Genomic DNA, 22,145 nt, shown 5'->3' with positions numbered 1-22,145 from the left:
TGAGGGCTGGATATCAATAAAGGCATCCAAAAGAATAAGTGGGTATACATTCTGTGAAACATATTCCTGTGAATTCCCAATCTCTTATAGTGGGATTCATGATATAAAGGAATGTATAGCAACTATGAAGCATAGGAAAAATATGCAAAGTTGAAAAGATTTAGAATCCTCCTGAGCACTGAGATGATTCCCATAATCCAGCAAAACTTGAAATTTTTAGGAAACTGGTAATTGTTTAGTGCTCTTCATTATTTGGAATATATATATATATATATATCCCCATACCAAAAAAGGGAAACACTAAAGAATGTTCAAACTATCGAACAGTGGCACTCATTCCACATGCCAGTAAGGTAATGCACAAGATCCTGCAAGGTAGACTTCAGCAATTCATGGAGTGAGAATTGCCAGATGCACAAGCTGGGTTTAGAAAAGGCAGAGGAACTAGGGACCAAATTGCTGGATAATGGAAAAAGCCAGGGAGTTTCAGAAAAACATCTATTTCTGTTTTATTGACTATTCTAAAGCCTTTGACTGTGTGGACCATTACAAATTGTGGCAAGTTCTTAGCGGTATGGGGATACCAAGTCATCTTGTATGCCTCCTGAAGAACCTGTATAACAACCAAGCAGCAACAGTAAGAACAAACCACGGAACAACGGACTGGTTTAAGATTGGGAAAGGAGTACGGCAGGGCTGTATACTCTCACCCTACCTATTCAACTTGTATGCAGAACACATCATGCGATATGCTGGGCTTGAGGAATCCAAGGCTGGAGTTAAAATCGCTGGAAGAAACATTAACAATCTCAGATATGCAGATGATACCACTTTGAGGGCTGAAAGCGAAGAGGAACTGAGGAGCCTTATGATAAAGGTGAAAGAAGAAAGTGCAAAAGCTGGCTTGCAGCTAAACCTCAAAAAAAAAACCAAGATTATGGCAACCAGCTTGATTGATAACTGGCAAATAGAGGGAGAAAATGTAGAAGCAGTGAAAGACTTTGTATTTCTATGTGCAAAGATTACTGCAGATGCTGACTGCAGTCAGGAAATCAGAAGTCGCTTAATCCTTGGGAGAAGAGCAATGACAAATCTCGATAAAATAGTTAAGAGCAGAGACATCACCCTGACAACAAAGGTCCGCATCGTTAAAGCAATGGTGTTCCCCGTAGTAACCTATGGCTGCGAGAGCTGGACCATAAGGAAGGCTGAGAGAAGGAAGATCGATGCTTTTGAACTGTGTTGCTGGAGGAAAATTCTGAGAGTGCCTTGGACTGCAAGAAGATCAAACCAGTCCATCCTCCAGGAAATAAAGCCAGACTGCTCACTTGAGGGAATGATATTAAAAGCAAAACTGAAATACTTTGGCCACATAATGAGAAGACAGGACACCCTGGAGAAGATGCTGATGCTAGGGAGAGTGGAAGGCAAAAGGAAGAGGGGCCGACCAAGGGCAAGGTGGATGGATGATATTCTAGAGGTGATGGACTCGTCCCTGGGGGAGCTGGGGGTGTTGACGACCAACAGGAAGCTCTGGCGTGGGCTGGTCCATGAAGTCACTAAGAGTCGGAAGCGACTGAACAAATAAACAACAACAAAAATGTATAGAGCATTTTGGAGCAATTCTTATTTTAAAGTGGCTGGTGCTTTATTTTGCTTTTAATGACTGAAAATAAGATTATTACCTTTAAAGCACCCGTAAATAACCTTAAAGTGGTTAAAACACTTCTTAGATTCATTGTTTGTCTCTAATGCTTGCCAGCTTCTTAAATTCCAAAGGTACTGAGTGTATTGGAGAAGGCCATGGGTGAGAGCAACTGGCAATGTATTATTACCATAAATTTAAAAATTTTGTAGAAATAAATTTGGTCAAAATACAAGAACTTTCGAATAGAAGACTGGAGTTTCCCAGTTTCCCCAATTGATGGCTTCAGGTTTTAAGGAATGTTAGTTATGTTCCTAATGACCTACAAACTCAGTTAGATGAAATTATTTTCAGACTTTGCCTTAACTGGCATACTATAAGTCAGTCTGGGAACTTAATTTTCCAGTTTTCATGGTAATGTTTTACCCCTTGACTAGGATTAAACATGCCTATATATATATAGGTTTGAGCTTAGGGGAAGGCTGTTGCCACCACGACAAACCCTGCTTTAGATTCAGTGCATTATGTCTGGTTCTGCTGAATCTATTCCTTCAGGCCTGAGAGACAACATGTGCTGGGAAGAAGAAAAGCCTGCCTAAATAAATAAATAAATAAGTGTGCCCTCCACTATGCACATCGTATGAAACATCTTCCTTATTGTAATTCTGTCCTGGTACCAGGTATACATCAAAGAGGGGGAGGAAGTGAAGAAGCTTTGAGTATGTCTATGTGTACATATATCATCAGGGGCATCCATGAGAAGGTTAAAAAAAAATATTTTTGGATAAAATTATTTTTTATCCAAACTGCACAATCAAAGCCCTGCCCCTTTTTTACATGTGTCAATAAACATAAAAGGGAAAGGGGCTTTATTTATTTATTTATTGCTTTTAAAATAATAACAGAAAAAGAATAAGGAAAGAAACAAAACATAAAGATAATTGTGATGCAAATACATACATTCTCAAAAAAAAACTACACATAAAAAGTGCTTTAAAAAGTGAAAAAATATAACCACAAAAAGAAAACAAAAAAGAAACAGTATAATATATCGTTATAACAATTAACAGTTGCAGTTTTATATACACTTATCTAATGTGGATATTATTCATGTACGTATATATTAATTTCTAACACATTTATATAACTATCATGCTTTTTTAACCAACTGTATTTTGTATAAATGAGTTCCATATTTCATTATGCTTGTCCATATAAAGTCTACATCTATAGGCAATCCACTCATAGGTGGCAAACATAATCAGGTTTTCAATCCATTGAGTAAAAAATTGACAATTTATATCCATTGAAGTTTTATATATTTCATCTCCTTCACCATTAATAGTTGGAATCATTGCCCTATCTTGGTAATTAGCCAAGATCTTACCAGGTCTTTCACCAGTTTCCCAGTATCTCTGTTGTAAACATGTTAACATAAATTCTGTCTGTTATATTATAGTATTTAATTCATATTCCTTTTTCTGTATTTCTCTGTACAAAATAGTAGATGGGCAACTAACCATCTATGCCCATAAATGTTTCAGTTCATCTTTCAAATTATTTTCCCTTTTATTTTTAATCTTATGTTTGTAGAATGCACAAGCAATAATTTGACCTCCGATATATGTTTTATACGCTTCCCATCCAAAAATTCGGGCACTTGATGTTTCTGAATTCAGATCAAAATATTATACGGTCAATACCCACATTTGTTGGGGGTTTGACTATGTGGTCCTGGATATCATCTTAACTTTTCTGACACACACAGGTGGACACCCCTATAATACCACAAATTGATGGCCTTATTTGTATAATATGTTCAGTTATAGCTTCTTACTAGTGGCTCTGGCAATAAATAATCAAAATCACACTACTAAGTCATAAGCTCACTGTTGGAGGAAAACAAAACCTCACCCGACATAGTCTAGAGCAGTGGTTCTCAGTGTCAGCAACTTTAACGGGTATGGACTTCAACTTCCAGAATTCCCCAGCCAGCATCTATTTTTATAGGAATGGGCAAACCTTTTGAAGTAGGAGACATGTCTGTTGTCCATGGGACCCTTAAGGGGGATGAGTGGGTCTGCCATCATCATCATCATCACCACCACCATCCAGGAAATATGGCTAAGAGCCTTCTGAAAGGTACAAAGCTGGAAAGGACAATAACCAGTTGTACAGTACTAATGCTAGGGTTGCTTAGCTACAACATACTAAGCCCTAAATGTAGTTTAAGGGGGAAAAACAATCAGAACTTCTCTATGTATATATAATATGCCATGTCCCCAACAATAAACAATATTGTTACTTAACATGATGGCCTGATTCACAAAAGACAATGTAATGTGTAGATTAAGACTAGGACAATGTCTGGGTAGCCACAGCATGCTTAAGGTAAAGGTAAAGGTTTCCCTTGACATTAAGTCCAGTCGTGTCCGACTCTAGGGGGCAGTGCTCATCTCCGTTTCAAAGCCAAAGAGCCGGCGTTTGTCCGTAGACACTTCCGTGGTCATGTGGCCGGCATGACTACACACAACGCCGCTACCTGCCCGCCGAAACGGTACCTATTAATCTACTCACATTTGCATGTTTTTGAACTGCTAGGTTGGCAGGAGACAGCATGCTTACCCAGCCCTCTTTCACCCTTGTCTGACATTCTGCGTAAACCTAGATAATGTGTTTATAAGCCAAGCAACACAACTCTTTATCATAGCAGGCCAACCCAGATCAAACATAACTCCAGGGATCTCTGGGACTTGATGAAAAACACTTCATAAGCTGGTTGTGTTACATGTAAAGATTAATCACTTTGGGTTTGATCACCCAAAGTGATTAATCCCTGAGAAACAAGGAGCAGTGATGATGAGTCAGTCTAGCTAAGGAAAGGAACCACCTTGTGCAGCCGTGCAAAATCCATTACTGAATTTTCATTGAATGCTTAGTTGACAAGGAAGCACAGTGTCCAGGTTGTGAATTTTCCTGCCAAATTCATGTTCAGGATTCCCAGTGCTGGTACAGGTAGTCCTCACTTAACGATGGTAACTGGGCACAGAATTTCCATCGCTAAGCAATGGGGTCATAAAGTGCAATGTCACATGACCATGCCGCTTAGCAACAGCAGTTCCAGCAGTCCCCAGTTACCATCATTAAGTGAATCACTGCAAGTTGTTAAGCAAGGACTTCATGTGACCACAACATCCAACTTCCTGCTGGCTTCCCCATTGATTTTGCTCCTGGGAAGCCAGCAGTGAAGGTCAAAAATCACAATTACGTGACCACAGGATGCTGTGATGGTCAGAAATCTGGGCCAGTTGCCAAGTGCCCAGATCATGATCACGTGACCACAGGGGCACTGCAACGGCTGGAATTTTGAGGACCCATCATTAGTACCACTCATTCAGCACCATTGCAAGTTCAAACTGTCACTGAACAAGCGGTTGTTAAACAAGGACCACCTGTAATAAATTTAGTCTTGGAGATACAGTAATTTCTCTCTCTCCCTTTCTCTCCTCCTCCTTCTTTAGAAATGGGGCAAGAAAATAGGAACATTTGTATTCAAAAGACTGGTAGAGTGGAAGACAAAAATGTTATTCTTTTGTTAGAGCTCATAGTGAATTAAGACAACACAGTCCTAGTTTTGATTTTCAGATCTCAGTGTCATGTAACTTGTGGCAGTTAAATTACTACCTTAAATCTTTACTTTGTCATTTTCTTAGTATTAAAATACTTCTTGATTGTTCAGTACTAAGTTTGTAATATAGTACCAAGCATTCCAAAACTTTTCAGCCTGGTCAACCTGGTAAAAAAGGGGAATCTGGAGGTATTGATTTAAAAGTATATTCCTGAAGAACTGAATTTGACCCACCAGATTTCAGGTGAGAACAGGCACCTCCATATTCAAGAACAGGTAGTGACAGCTAGTATGGCTATTCACCTGGCTAACTGCTATATCCAGACATCCCAAAATAAAGGTAGAGGGGGCTTAGGGATAGAAATTCCAAGCAGAGGTCTTGCAAGTTGGTGTCAATATCAGTGACAAACACACACACACATACATACTGCCTTCCTCCCTGCTACATGGCTATATTTCAAAATATAGCCTTATATCTTCCTTTATTTTGTTAGTTACCTTAATTTTGCACCTATCTTGTTGTGAACCAGGTTTGCAACCTTGTTCAGAACCTGTGGTCCAGTTTGGTTGTGCTTTGAGTCCCTTGCCTAGTTCAGAACTTCCAGTCCAGCCTTGTTGTGTGCCTAGCTTCCAGCCCAGTCAGGAATTTCCAGCCGAGTCCAGCCTTGCCTCGAATTCTCAGCCTTGTTCCGAGTATCCAGCCCAGAGTGTCCAGCCTAGCCCAGTACCTTTAGCCACGTCCAGCCTTGCTTTGAGTTCTCTGCCTCATTTTGAGCCTCCAGTCCAGAGTTTCCAGCCTAGCCCAAGCCACCAAGCCTAGCCCAGTCCTAGCGCTGTAGCCAAGACTTGCTCAGAAGGTCCAGTTCGGTCTCACCCAGCTTCCTGGTGCCAGCCTAGTTGAATTGAAAGTCTTCACATTAATCTATGGCATATATTGGATAAACTAGTTAGTTCCAGACTTTATTGGACTGCAGCTTCCATGATCCCTCACCATTGGCCATGTGTGCTAGACTAGATGGCCACTTGCTGACCATCCCAGCCACACCAACCATTCAGTGACGTATTGGTGGCCACCCTGCAAAGAGGCAGAGTTGTAGAGGGCAGAGGGAAGAGCCACTACCAAAGCAACAGTCAGATAAAAGGGAGCTGGGCCCAGGCCAAGAAAGTAACTTGAGAAAACATCTCAGACAAGGCCCTCCCTAATTCACAAGGAGATAAAGAGAGAAGAAAGCACATTCAGACTTGCAAGATTCTGTTGCTATAGTAGTGACCTACATGGCATTGGTTTTGTAGTCTGGTCTACCTTGTAGGGCTGGCAGGGCACACCAAAAAGATAAAGTGGAGGCAGGACAGAATTTAAATTAAGTGTTAATATTATTATATAGGAATTCCTGCTTGGAGTGGAAAGGAGTGGAAGGAGGAAGGTAGCAGAAATGACACAGAAAGTTGGCACAGCAGAGGAAGTAATAAGTGGAGAAGGTGGATGAGACATGTTAGCACGGGCAGAGGGGACTCAATGCCAGTGAAACTCGGAGCTGTCAAGAAACACATCTGGACTGACCAGCAAGTTCCATGCAGCTCTCAGGCCCCAGGTTGTGTAGTTGTAGTGCAGAAAATTCCACCTTGGGACAGGATGAGACTCAGTGCTGTCCTTTTCTGCTCCAGCCCATTATGAGGAAGAGAATCCAGCATGCTCTTTTTCCCAGATCCTTGCATTTTATTCGCTATGTGCAAGAAGACTTCCTGGTAGGCACAGACTGGCGATGCTCTCAAGCAATACATCATCAGGGCAATGACCTTTTGATTAGAGTTTACACAAATACATCATAAAAGCCCCGCTGATCAGCAGGCTGCTTTTCCAATGATGCATTCATGTCATAGATCATCCGGGTGTCATTGAAGGATGATGGATTTATAGCCCCTCTCAGTGGAATGCCATTGCTCACCCACAGAAGACTTGCATGGCAGGAACAAAAGCAGTGCTTTAAAAATGTTCTGTTAAAACTTTATTAATTTTTCTTTTTCAAAGAAAGAGATTCAGGGATGGGGAAGGGAGACAGGCAAGCATAGAAAAAGATTGCTACATGCCACAAATATGAAAATTTGAACAGCCCTATTGTTTTAGACTAAGGACTATCTCAACCAATCCCATAGGCCATGGTACCTGGGAATAATGAGATTTGGGTGAATGTCTCTCAAGAGCACTGGGTTGCAAAGGCCTGATCTCATGGTACATTTTGCTTCCAACAGCATTCAAACCTAGCATCTCTGAAAGAAGGCCATGATGGCCTTCCTGTTGCTTGTCCCAGAGCTATCTTGCATCTGTATGTAGGGAACTCATTTCCTAGCTTGGGCTTGAAACTTATAGATTGGTAAATTCATTTTCTATCAAGCACTGAAAAATCTTAACCTCATAAAGTACCAGCTGGGCTGTAATAGCAGTTCAGGAACTGGAGTAAGACCAGAGACATCTCAATTTAGGTTTGTCTTAGAATCACAGAATCATAGGGAGGGAGGGGACCTGGAGGTCTTCTAATCCAATCCCCTGCCCAGGGCAGGAATCCTCATAGCATTTCAAATAAATGAGTGTCCAAGCTTTCTTTAAAAACCTCCAGTGATGGAGCTGTTTCATTGCTTAAGAGTTCTCATGTCAGAACATTCCTCTTTATTTCTAGTTTGGATCACTTTATATAAAGCTTCTATCCATTGATTCTTCAGGCTCTGAGGGAGATAAGTCTACACCTTCTTCCCTGTGACAGCCTTTCAAGCATTGGAAGACTGCTATCATGTCTCCCCTTAGCCTTCTCTTCTTTAGGCTAAGCATATCAAGTTCCTTGTACCATTCATCATAGGACTGAGCTTTCAGCTAAACCTTCTACCATGGAAACTCACTGTGTGATTTAAACCAGCCACACTCTTTCTCAATCCAACCTATGTTAAAGGTTCATTATAGGAGGGATTGAATTGGAGGCGCACAACGTATATTGCCATAAGCTCCTGGAAGAAAATAAAGATACAGGTGGAACACATAAATCATTCTTCCCAAATAATATATAGTATAGGAACATAGGATGCTGACATGGCATTTGTTTATTTATTTTACATGTTTTATAGCCCACCTCCAAATCAAAATAATTTAGATGGGTTACAACATCATCATCATCATCATCATCATCATCATTATTAAAAAGAACCATAAGAGAAATCAGTCTTCCCTTCAGATAAACACCAGTAACCCTTAACCAAGGTTGATGGCTCAGGGAAACAAGACAGTCCACAACAATCTTCTAATTTCCTTGAGGGAGGGACCTTTACAAGCCTCTGGAGACAGTTTTACTAGGGAGGAAACAACATTTTTATTATTCTAGTTCAGTGCTGTTCAAAAAGAAGGCAAAATACACTCCAGACAGACAAGGCACTCTTATAATAAATTTCTTGCTTTTGGTTGTGATTGTTGTAATAGCCATTGCTTGGGCACAAGCACTGGCATTTTGTGGGTCTCAATGACATTCCTTTCCCACTAGGACAAAGCAGATACCCTTCAGGACAGCTGCCTGTTGCAGTAATTAAAAGAATTGTGCTGAACGAGGGGAGCCAAGTGTGAAATCCACTGTGATGCATTTGAAACCAGGCCTGAGGACCAAGGACAGGATGGAACCTCTGCTATAGATAATAATTAACATGGCCATGCATAATCTCCTCAGGCAGAATGAGCACCTCCACAGGGTGATTTTAAGAAGCCAATTAATTCCAATAGGCTCGCTTTTTCCTTCCATCTGGGTCAATACATCCTCATTCAAGTTAATGAAAAGTACATTGGTTTGGAAAGTAGGAATGAAGCAGCAAGCATCCGTGGATAGCCTTCCACACCGAATGAAAATTAGCAGCTTAATAGGCTGAAACCTGGCAGCAAGAGCTGGGGTAATTTATAATCTGCTTTTTAAAAATCACGGTCTGCTCCAGTGGCTTTTTGAAAAGTGGCCTCTCGGAGGTGGGAGGGGATTAGATCACAGCTAATCAGTAGACTTGATTGGGTGCTAATATATACCAGAAGCCTCCAGAAGAGGTAATCAAGTCCCCATCAAGGGCTTCACATTTCTGTAGGGAGGGAAACCAAATTTAAATTGCAACTTCATTTGAACATTCTTGGAAGAGGAAGGATGGCTGTGTCAGAAACCTGGCCTGTTTCTGGCCTAAACCATGGATGGGCATAGTAGAGCTATCCTGGAGCCCCTTCCACATTGACATTGTACACAAGTGAGTAAAAGTTCTCCTTTCATTGCATTCCAGTGAGTGCTGGGGTGAATTAGTGGTGAAAGTGTTGGATCAGGAGTGGGGAGACCCAGGTTTTATCCACCCTCAGCCACAGAAACACACCAGGTAACTTTGGGCCAGTCATTTTCTCTCAGCCCAACCTACCTCACAAGGTTGTTTTTGGGAAAATAGAGGGAGCACTTATGTATGTCACCTGGAGCCAAAAGGCAGGATACAAATCCAATAAATACCCAGGTTTCTTCTGCATTATGTGCAAAAGGTAATGCTGTGTCAAAATCTGCCTTCTCATCTGCCAAAAGCTTTCTTCTCCTAAAGAGAGATTCTGTTTTTCTACCTTGCCTTCATAGAATCATAGAGTGGAAGGGAACTTAGAGGTCAGCTAGACCAACCCCTTGCTCTGCTCTGAATTTTCTAGAGCATCTCTGACAGATAAGTCCCACGTTTCTCTTAGAACTGTTTTCTTGCTCTGATGTGATAGAAAATGCTGTTGCTATGGCTCGCTGTCGATGAGAAAGCACCATCACCCTGACTGCCCCACTTTCTCTCCTAAAGGCCCTGTTTCCCCTGAAGGCTTTCTCAGGATGTCTTCTTCCCTGAGCCTGAACTGAAACCAAGCAAGCCCTGGAGGCTGTAAAATACTTGAGAAAAAGTGTACCGTAAAAAGAATCCTCACATCTCCAAGTCTGGTTTTGGCACCTGAATGGGGGCTTTGCAGCCCATGGAATATGACAAAAGCTCTGGTGCATGTCAGGGTCATGCACACAAAGATGGCGAGTTTAATTCCTTCAGCTTAAAAAAGAGCTGAGAAGCTCATCTGAAAAAAAATAATAATCAGACGTCCATGCAAAAGTAAAGTTTCTGCAGCTAGAGGAATGAAACCTCAATGTGTTAAGCAGGTAGAGAGGCTTGAAGCAGAAATCACCTTACAGCTGAGTGGCAAAGAAAATTTCAGAAAAGCTTCTAACACAGCTTGTGGAAAGTGCAAGGGACAGATCAGAAGAGAGGCACCCCCAAGGCCAACTTAATTGATAATATTACACTCAGGGTTAATCCCTGTAGAGCAGCATTTCTCAACCTTGGCCACTTTCAGAGGTGTGGACTTCAACTCCCAGAACTCCCCAGCCAGCATGGTTGGCTGGGGAATTCTGGGAGTTGAAATCCACACCTCTGAAAGTGGCCAAGGTTGAGAAACGCTACTTTAGAGCTAAATTTCTAAATCCAAGTGTGAGACGTGGAAAGTGACATGACGCAACTCTTTGGTAAAGAATGTGGTTTATTTATCTCTCTCCACCTTCCCCAACCTGATGCCCTCACCAGTGTGTCCAGTTCCAGCTAGAATGGACATAATGCCCAGTAGCGATAGTATTGTATTCTTAAGATACTGGGAAATGCAAGAAAATTGGTCAATATACAATGCTGAAATTAGTTCCTAGTTCTTCATTTGCACAAAAATTTGGAAAAGGGTTCAGTCAGTAAACTGGAACTAAAATGTGTATAGTCCTTCAGTTAAAGCCTATGCGTAAGACAGTCCCATCTCCCTGGCCTCATAGCTGGGAGACAATTTCCCTTTTCAAAGCAATCATTCCCTTCCATCAGATCTGCTGTTTTTTGCTTCACTTACATTAATATGTGTTGTCCGATATCTGAGATAATTTAATTTTTTTTAAAGGCTACAGGTTTCATGAACTACAGCTTACTTCATCAGATGAAGACATAGGCTTTTACTAAAATTTGTTAGTCTGAAAAGGTACTACCAGATTCCTTCTGATTTTTGATAACATTGACAAGCATGGCTCTCTTCCTACTCTGTGTTTTGCCCGCTGACACTGAATTTTATCCAATCCAAAGCTTTCTTTATGAGCGTGGCACAATCCAGCATAGTAAGCCACATTAATAATAACCTAAACAGTTTGAAAAGAGTAAGGGATTTGGGCTTTACCACTCACGATTATTTTTAGGATATCCTAACTAACATCTCCACACATCCAAGTAATTATTCTACACAAGACAGCCAAAATCTTCAGTTCCACTGACCACCAGGAGCCTGGCACTAAGTGACCAGTTCTGTCCTATAGGTAGTCCTCAGTTAACAACTGTGGGACCGACAACTCCGTCACTAAGCGACACGGTCATAAAGAGAAAAATCACATGACTGCACCAACTTACAATGGCAGTTCCAGCAGTTCCAATTGCGGTCGTTAAGCAAATCACATGTGGTCATTAAGCACAATGACACATGACCGTGACTTGCAACTTCCTGCTAGCTTCCCATTGACTTTGCTTGTCAGAAACCGGCATTGAAGGTTGTAAATGGAGATCATGTGACTGCAGGACACTGAGATTGTTGTAATTGCATACCACTTGCCAAGTGCCTGAATCATGATCATATGACCATGGGGACTCTGCAAAGGCCGCAACTCTGAGGACCAGTCATAAGTCTCCTAGTTCAGCACCATTGTAACTTTGAACAGTCACTGAACAAGCGGTCACTAAGCAAGGACTACTTGTATTTATGACTCTTCAGACATGGGTAGCCAGTTGTTATTCTCTGGAGTTCAAACCCTCTACCAGTATTGAGCTCACTGACCTTTGCACTTCAGGTGACTGTATACAGTACATTAACTTTAAGAGCTATCCTGATCACAACACTCAACAGTTGCAGGAATTCCCAGTAAAAAGTTTGAACCCCATATGTCTTACCACTACCACCCCATCTCTGTGTTGTCCACACTTGGATAATCATATTTTCTAAACCCTCATCCAAGTAATTTTAATATGTTCAACAGGATAGGGCTTAAGATGGAGCTCTGTAATATAGGTCCATTTTGTCGGCATCTCCAGCAGACAGTCAGACCTAGCCCTACTTCAAACCTGAACCTGGTAGCTTGGCACCTTAACCTTGAATCACAGCCTCTAAATTATGGATGTGCACGTTATTAAAAATACTTCCTGTTTACTGGGTCAGTGGACCAGTATTCCAGTCAGATACCATTTTTGCAAGCTACTTTTTTTAAGGTAAAAAATCATTCTCATTTGCAGCATCTCATAACACTCAAAACCATTATATTTGCTTTCTCCTAATTCTCCAAATTAATTGTGGTCATGGTGGCTGTATAAATATCCTGCTTTTATTCTTTATCACATAAACACCCCTTATGAAGGCTTTTTAAATTTAAATTTCCTTGATGGAAGCTTTTTCAAACAATGCATATATTTCTGTTTATTCATCATTTTTAGCAGCATACTTTTTTCCCCACCCCTCCCTCCCTCCCTCCCTCCCTCCCTCCCTTCCGATGGATTTTGATGCTATGATTTGTCTTGTAGGAAAGTCTCATAGAAGATCACTGCTTTTGGTGGAATTTCTGGGAAAAAGCCACAGTCCCTCTTACAATTCTTCATCCCATTCTCTTTTAAGAACTATTTCAAAATCCGAGCAGGAGATCAATACTATTGTCGCTGCTGACTAGTCAATTCTCACCTTGTGGAATTCTCCTGCCTCCATCTTCCCTGTGGTTTTCCACTGACAGGTGTTCCTCAGCTAAAACACTGAGTGTGCCTCAAAATCCACCAGAGAGGCTTTAAAGACAATTGAACAAGGCCAGTGCTGACCAGTATAGTAAGCAACATTTGCCTGTTTCTCATGCGCTGCTGTTGAGCTGCTTCTAATGATTGTGACATCAAACACTAATTTGTACCCAACCAGATGGGCATCTGTTCATAGGCAGCAGCTGCCTTTCCCTGAATAATTGAAAGTATTGTTTTTAGTGTACACTGTCAGGAAAAAAAATGACATTCTTGCTGATATGACGGAAGCAACTTATATTCCCTGCCTAACTAAACAGATACTGTCAAGCACAATACAGCAAGTGGTTTTCTTTTTTTGAGATATAGAAAATCTCATTATCACTAACTAATAAATTGATATCAGAGAAGAGCAAATGGTAAATGGCCATGAAGGTACCTAAAGGATTGCAAGGTGACTTTTCCTACCTGGCAAAGAAACACCAGCTTGTTTAGAAGATATGCTGATTATATTTCTCATCTTAGGTACTGGGAAGGAAGAATTACTTCTTTAGTCCATGAGCTTTAGGGATTACTCATAGTGTATACTTCAAACCTAAATCTGGGGGTGCTCCTCCACCCAGCTCCATGAAGTTTGCTGCTAGAAGTTGAATGGGGCAACTTTGCTTACTGTCAACAGGAGATTACAATTTCCATAGTCTGCATCAAATTCAGAAAATACAGTTTAGTTTAAATCATGCATCCTGAGATCTTTACAGATTAGATCCAAGAAGGTCAAGAGATTCTTCTTCGTCATTAGATTTAATTCCACCTAGACCCCTTCATCAAGAAAATCCAAGACCTCATGTTAGCTATCTGAATACCCAGCTTCACTCCCCCACCCCCCACCCCACTTATTGGCCAAGTATTTATTCAGATGAAGAGTGCACCAGCAAGAAACTGGCAACAAAGACAAAACCATAAATATGAGTCCAAAACAAGAAATCTAAGTCTACAAGTCCTGCACTTTCCACATCCTCCCAAAGTCTACAGGAACAAATTGAAGTCTACCACAACACATGGAGAATACAATCCTTCCCTCTGTACCCAAGAGAAAGTGGGAAGTAACCACACTGTCCTTCCTTCTGCACACAGCAAGGAATGATCAAAAAGAGACTTCTGAACTGAAGAAAGCTGTTCCTTCCACTACTCAGATGGAGCATGAACACAGTGACACTTAGCCTCCACTCCAGCAGAGTGAGGGTAGGGACACTCCCAGCCTCTAGGGAAATGATGGGAGGAGTACAAGTAAAGGCTATGGCTGGGTATTTAAATCTACATACCTAACGTCTCAGTTTTGATCTCAGTTCCTATCTGTCTCTCCATCTGTCTGTGAACCACAGTAGATGTTGGGGGCTTTCTCCCTTTTTGAGATCTTTCCTCCTCAATATCTAAATTATTATGTATATCATCCAACCTGTCAACTTTCTGGAACTTTTTTTTAGGACTTCCGGGGAAACAATGGTAAACTGAAGACAGCTCCGCGAAGAGCAGAGCCAGCAACCATGGCAGAATGAGGAGCCAGCGAATGGATCAGCTTCTTGGATTTCCTCTCCAGACAAGGAAGAGGACTCGGGATCACTCACACATGGTCCATATAACAGCTCCCCATAATGAGGCCATAAAACAGTGGTCTCTGGAGGGTTTACAGAGCTAGGAGTCACCATCTTGCCCAAGCCATGCTTTGGAGTCTTCAAACAGACACTGGGTTTGCACACTTCCTCTCTTAATCACTTCTGGAAATTGCTCATTAACTTTTTTTTTTTTTTTTTGATATTAAGAACCTTCAGAAAGGCAAGTTTCATCACACTGGGTGAGTCTCTTTAATCCTTGCCGAAAAAAGTTTTATGCAATTTTCAAGGTCTTAAAAGATTCTTATTTTGGAATAAACAGCAAAAAGGTGATTAGAACACTGATTTTGGAAAGTTATAAATAGACTAATGGACCAGATAGAGTTGAAACAAGGCTTTGAAATTAATTACAAGAATCCTTCCATTGGGTTGTTTTGAATTGTATAAAAAAAGTATGAAGAATTTGAAATTAATTATAAGAAACCTTCCTGTGGGAAAATGTTGTTGATTAGAGAGAAACATGATAAGAGGGGATTTTGAAGGTTGGACTCTACAAGGAACCAGAAAGAACTAAAGATTATAATTAAAGGAGAAGAGGACCTTTAATACAGAATGGAACAAAATACTCTAATTGTGGAAGACTTCAAGGATGTTTGGGAACAATGCACACAGAAATTACTCTCAAAATTGTCTGTTTCTATAAAAATGGGACTTAAAGAAGTTATAGAGGAGGAACAGATCTCACTGGACAAAACAGGTTGTGGCTGATTCAAATGTGGATATAAAAAGATCATTCTTGTAATAGCTACAAGAATGATATGGAACAAGATGTTACCTATTAAAGTTTTGAAGAGTTTTTGAGAAGAGACAAAGAGAAAATGAAAAGAAATCAAATGCTGGGACATTATTTTAAGGAACTAAAAATCCAGATTGTTAGAAGCAAAGGGTAAGTTATTCAGTTATTCAATCAAGATTAAAATATGTATGTTATTGCTTCTGGTAACAATGGACTTTTGCTGACCAGGACTGAATGACTAGGTTTTAAACATTTGTTTATACATAAGAGATGAGATATGGGAAGAAGGGATTTTTTGTTGTATTTAGAGAAAGTGATAAATGATTATGCTAAAAGGAAAGGAATATAAAATTGATTTATTTGATTATGGTTAAAATATATATGCTGTTATCTCTGGTAACCCTTACTGGACTTTTGCTGATTAGGATTGAATGACAGGGCTTTAAGAATTTGTTTATTGATAAGAGATGAGATATGGCAAGAAGGGATCCTTTGTTGTAGTATTAGAGAAGGTGATAAGTTATTGAAACTGTTTGTACTTGTCTTGATGAAGGGGAAAGTCATTCCTTTATATATTTTTTCTCTTTTTTCTTTACTATATATATATTTATTTTTTGTACTTTTTAGTTTCTTTTTACTTTTTTATATTTTTCTTAGTTTGTATTAGTTTTTTATCTTTGTAAACTGTAATAAAATTATTATCAAAAAAACTTTCTGGAACTTTTTCTGCACCTATTTGTCAAAAAAAGACATCTTTGTTCTTCCTCACACAAAAATCAGAACTTTTAATATTTATAGTTTTCTCCAGTTGAGATAGCTTTGAAGACATAATTTTGTTGCTGCTATAGACAGATAAAAGAACAGAGGAAATGGTTTCTATTGCTCTCTCCCAATCATTCTCAATACACACTTTTTTAAAAAAGTTGCAGCATATTCCAGCTTGTTGGGGGAGAGGGGTCAGACATCCATATGATCTGTCAGAGGACTGATATTCTGAACACTTGCATATATTACCGTGTCCATGTTCCAAAATAATTTCAGCCAAAAATGCCCTATCAGTTACATTACAACTGTCCTAACTACCAGGAAACACACTGAGACAATGAACTGGTCTCTAATATTTATTGCTACTACTTAACAAGAATCCTAACAAACTGAAGAAGCGTGGGAAAAACCCAGACATATAACCCCCAAGGGTTAAGGCGGTCCCGATCTGTGTCTCTCTGAATGGCCGACCAATTCCTCAGTGCTACGCATGCGCTTGACAGTCTGGATGGGAGCCCCCTGCTCGCCATCCTTACTCATGACAACAACATTTAATAATTCCTGAGAAATGGACTCCTGATAGAAGCTTTCTTTTCATTTTTTGCCCCAATGCCTCTGAGAAAGGAAAATGCAATAATAAATCAGTGACCGATTTACTTCCAATGGCTTTCAATGTTGCAGTTTGTGACTTTTAAAAGATCCCATACATTCTGAAGGAAAAATTCGTCCTGGCACTAGAAGATTAACCAGGGTTACTACCACAAAGGTTTCATGGATCATAACAACTTCATTAAATATAAAGAGTAAGGCCCTGGGAGAGGAATTTTAAGCATATATATAGTTGCAGTAGTGAGGGGAAGGAAAAAAGGGGTTGCTAAGAATAGATAAGCTTGCTTGAAGGTTGAGAGAGAGAATTGGAGAAGTGCAGATACGGCAGTTTCATTGCATTTTAATGTTTGTTCTTTGGTGGTTTGGAGTCCCAATCTGGCCAAATTTCCTGCCCATTTTCTTTTGTAAGAAATCAGGAAATTTGCTAAATCAAATCTGGGGCAAGAAACCTATATTATGGCTAGGATTTCACAAGGTACTAAACTAGGTTAAAGTGGACCCCTCAAGTCCTGCTGTGCTGTCTTATCATGGTGGGAGGAGGGGGAGGTTCCTGGGAGGGATGAGTGAAGTCATCAGAAGTGTATGCCAAAAGTATGCAATATACTTTATGTATTTATAAAGTATATCATCCCAGCAGGGTCACCCAAGACAGAAAGGTCAACCCAGCTGCCAGCTAAAGCAAGCAGGCACCTATAGTAGGCAGTAACAATACAGGAAGATGCTGGAGGTGGATAATCATGGTAGTGTCAATGGCAAAGAGATCATTTCATACTGTGTGGGAGAAGGCAATAGTAAACCGCTTTACCATGAAAACTAAATGGAGAGACAAGATAAAATGATTGATGATATAGTGCTGGATGATGGACCCCTCAGGTCAGGTGGCATTCAACACACTACTGAAGAACAACTGAGGAGCTTTCAGAGTACTAATGGTTTTTATGATGTGGCTAGATTAAAGCTTCAGGAGGTGTAGTTGCTGATGTTGCCATACAGGAAAACAAAATGCAAAGCTGCAAAAATTAAAATTACAGTGGGAACATGGAACATAATACGTATGAACAGGGGAAAGTTCAACACAGTGAAAGATGAAATAAATCAATTATACATTGACATCTTAGACTGAAATGGTCTGGAAGTGGACCCTTTCAGAAAGAAGGTTATACTGCTTACCACCCAGGACATGAAAAATAAAGAAGGAACAATGCTGTTTTCATAGTCAGGAAGGATATAACAAGGACAGTACTTGAGTGCAATGCAATCAGTGACTGAATAATATCAGTTAGATTTCACACACAGCCCTTTAATATGATGATTATCCAAGCTTATGCTCCAACCACCGATGCAGAAGAAAAGGAGGATGACAAGGTTTATGGTCAAGGTCAATCTGAAATCAACAGAACATGAAGGCAAGATGTGCTGCTTCTGGTTGGAGACTGGAATGTCAATGTTGGAAATGTTAAGGAGGAAAAAGTATTTGGAATCCAATGGTTTCTTCATTACTAACATAGTCTCAAATAACCAAACTGATGCCAATAGATATGGATGTTACCAGATAGAGTACATAGAAATCAAATTGACTCTATTACTGGGACAAGGATGTGGAAGAGCTTAGTTAGAAAAGCAAACATGGCCAGGGGCTGACTGTGGAACAGATCATACTGGGGAAAAATCTAGGCTGTTGCTAAGAGTCATCACCAACTTAATGGCACCTAATCAAGCTAACATGGGAAAGGTTGTGTTTCAATGAATTGCAGAAATCCCAACATTGTCTTACCACATTGTGTGAATAAGGCCATCACATTTAACTATAATCTGCTTTATTTTGCAAGGCATGTTATATAACGTGAACACAGTGACTCTATTGTAATAGCCTGAGTTTAGGATTCACTCTATTGTGTTAACACAGCATACAGGATGAATGAGGGAACAAGTGGCATTTTCTTTTCTCTTTTACCACTCGAGTACCTAGTGCCCTTAAAAGCATTTTTAACACTGCCATTTCATGGACTTGTGCATGAACTGAAAATTTTGCGAAATTGCAAAGCAAAAGGTTCTGTTTAAGAGCCTGCCTGACACTTCTTTAAGCATCCCAGGAGTTTTGAGTGATAAAAGAAAAAGGAATAAAGAGACACTCAGCAATGTATTCATTTTATACTGTAGATCAGTCCACACCACAATCCTATCAGGAACTGAGGAAAGGAGGCGATTATCCCTCCCAGAATCCTGTGAACAAAATACACAATTTTACTCTCACTAGGATTTCTAGTGGACTTTGTTCTCATCCCTAGGCCGAATTGCTTAAATACTAATTATCATAAAGGAACAATATTGTCTCAGTCAATTTTATGCAACCAAATAAACCAATTGACCTATGCCCCTCGAACTCCATCAGCTACCTTTCTAAATAAGCTTTGCGGTCCAGAGAACAGAGAAGGTTTTATACACACAGTTATAGAAAAGACAGAGAGGCAAAAGAACGAGAAGGGAAAAAAGGGGAAAGAGGAGATCTAGAATTGCTTGGGAAATCAGCAAACTTGGCCACTTGACTGTTCATCCTAAACGCCAGTTACTTCATAGTCAAGTTGAAAAGCCCCAGTCCATCTAATGTATACTACAACATGTCAGGGGGATTTCTTCCCACAGCCCCATCCCCACATCATGGTAGCAATCACCCCATGAAACTGCAGTTGGTGCCAGAGAAATGTAGCTTCAGTGGTTCCCAATATTTCAAAACTATAGGGAAAGATTGAAAAGAACTCTACAAATCAGAGGGAATGATAGCATGATTCCTCCTGGATGATAAATAAACGTGACCCGTTCAATCCCAGATGTGTTTTTTTAACATCAATTGTCCTTTTAGGAAATTATTTTGGCCCAGTAGAACCCTTTTTTCAACTTAATGGGCTTTTAACAAAGGTCAGACAGAAGCTGGTGCTTTGCACCAGGTCACCATGTGATTAATGCATTAGGACGTAAGTTGAGGGCATTGCTTCTCTGAGATATATCAGTTATATCAGTTCTTTCTAATATACTGTATATTTAAACTAAAAATGTGTGATCCAAATTGATTTTAGAAGAGAAGAAGAACAATCTCTTCCATATCTGGAATTACTAGATGCAACTCAGTTGAAAGGGTTAGTGCATTAAAAGTCCCAGGATTACACATTTTTTGAAAAGGGCCATAGGGTCTAACCCCTAGGATCAAAATAAGAGTCACAGCTACCACCATAACACACATGTAAACATGGATTGCACCAAGATCCAGCTCACAATATGACGCCAGAAGAAAACAGTCATATAAAAAAAAAGTTGCTTGGAGAACATGTTCTCCTTAACGTCATATTCAGAAATCATAAGAAGGTCCATCCAGACTAGCAACTGGATGGAAAAGGGGCTGAACAAACTATGAGTACTATAAGACTCAGTTGAACGAGCTTTCCCTATCTCAGCAACTAGTCTACCTCTAGCAACTAGAGGTAGACTACCTCTGAATATCTATACAATTATCATGGTGCATAGTTGATTATATAGTCCTCCAGAACACTCTCTTTAAGATTTTTTAACCATAAATCTATTTGTTAATCAGAATGTCTTGTATCAGAATATTTTAGAATTTCTGCATTAGACATAGAGAAGTATTTTCTTCTGTTTGCCCTGAATTTATTGCAAATCAGTTTCTATCTGTGTACTTTCATACCAAGTGTAAACAGATAAATCCATATTTATCTGTTTATTATTTATGTTTGCTCAGTTTGTTCCCTGGGTGTGCTATGATCTCTGTCAAAAACACTATGATATAAAAATTCAACAATAAATCTTTAAAAATCCTAACCAGCATAAGAAGCATAGCAATAAAATACAATACATATCACAGTAACAAACCCAGCCAGTGCATTTAAAACCTAACCCACCATCAAGACCACCAGGACTTTTAAACATCCAAGATCTTAACAAGCTGGGGGCCGGGGGCATGGGCATGGGCACTTCACTAAGTGCCAAAAGAAAGCAGTCCAAGAGCCATATGAGCTTCCCTAGAGAAAGTATCCTATAGTTTGGGGACCCAATCAAAAGGTCATTTCTCAAGATCACCTTACAGACTTCAGATTAAGGACACACTCAGAGAAAGGCCTACACAAATTAATCTTAAAGCACCCCAGGATGTCTATTTGTCTATGTTGTTTGGATACCACCATAAGCAAGGGAAAACAACAGTTTATAACAATTAAAACCATAAAACATCAAATCCACAAGAATGAAGCTATTAAAACAGGGTAGGAATTTTTTTAGACAACAAACAGGGTAGGGAATTTGTTAGACTACAATTAATGAAACATGAATATATAATAGCTTAGGACAGGAAACCTCCAAAATTTCATCCTCTTTATTTTTAGGTCTTTGATTTTCTGGGGGCACTGTAGTGGTGACTTGATAGAGTATTTGGTCCTGTCTATGAGATGTCTAAGTTTTTTGTTGAGTTCTTTGGCTAAGTTGTATGTTGTGGTCTCTAGTAGTGATCCAGCCAGGCTTGTGTATATTGGGGCATCCTCAGAAGCGTAGAACAGGTCCACTGCTTTTCATCTGCCACTGTTTTCTTTTTGCAATTTGTCCTGTCTTGATTAGATCACTGAGAGTTTTCTTCATTTGGCTGTGCAATACCATATTGATTGGTATTTATGGGATTGTAGGTTTCTTTGACCTTCAGTACTTCTTTGGCTTTCTCTATGTATTGTGTTCTGACTATGATAACAATGGTTTGGCCTTTGTCTGCTGAGAGGTTGGTGATGGTCTGGTCATTCTTTAGAGTTTTCAAGGCTGCTTTTTCTTCTGCTTCGAGGTGGTTCTGTTTCTGTATCCTTTGGGTCTGTGGCATAATTGTCTGTCTTGCACTTTCTTGGGTCTCAGTGGTCAGTCCTATTATTTGTAGGTTGCACTGATGTACCTACCAATACCTAGCCTGGTAATGAAACATCTGCAAGAAAACCAAGCTCAGAGAGCACCAAGAACCCAAGAGGAAAACTCATTCCCATCAACCAACAATTTCAAATTGTAGCATTGCTACTATTATTATCAACCATTGTCTTGCCAACTAATGAATAGTAATGATGATGATTTATGATACATCTGTAACAAGGCATGCTACAAAACAACAAAAACCCACATGACACTATTCAGCCCAACAAAATTAGCTTAGAACCCAATAAACAAATATTAACACTAAAATATCAAGAATAGCAAGAATACATTTAAAACAATATCCTGAAAGTGGAACAAGTGTATGTAATAATACATTAAATA

Source organism: Candoia aspera, chromosome 1 (assembly GCF_035149785.1).
Source record: "Candoia aspera isolate rCanAsp1 chromosome 1, rCanAsp1.hap2, whole genome shotgun sequence".
NCBI classification, from domain to species: domain Eukaryota; kingdom Metazoa; phylum Chordata; class Lepidosauria; order Squamata; family Boidae; genus Candoia; species Candoia aspera.
This window is presented reverse-complemented; position numbering follows the sequence as displayed.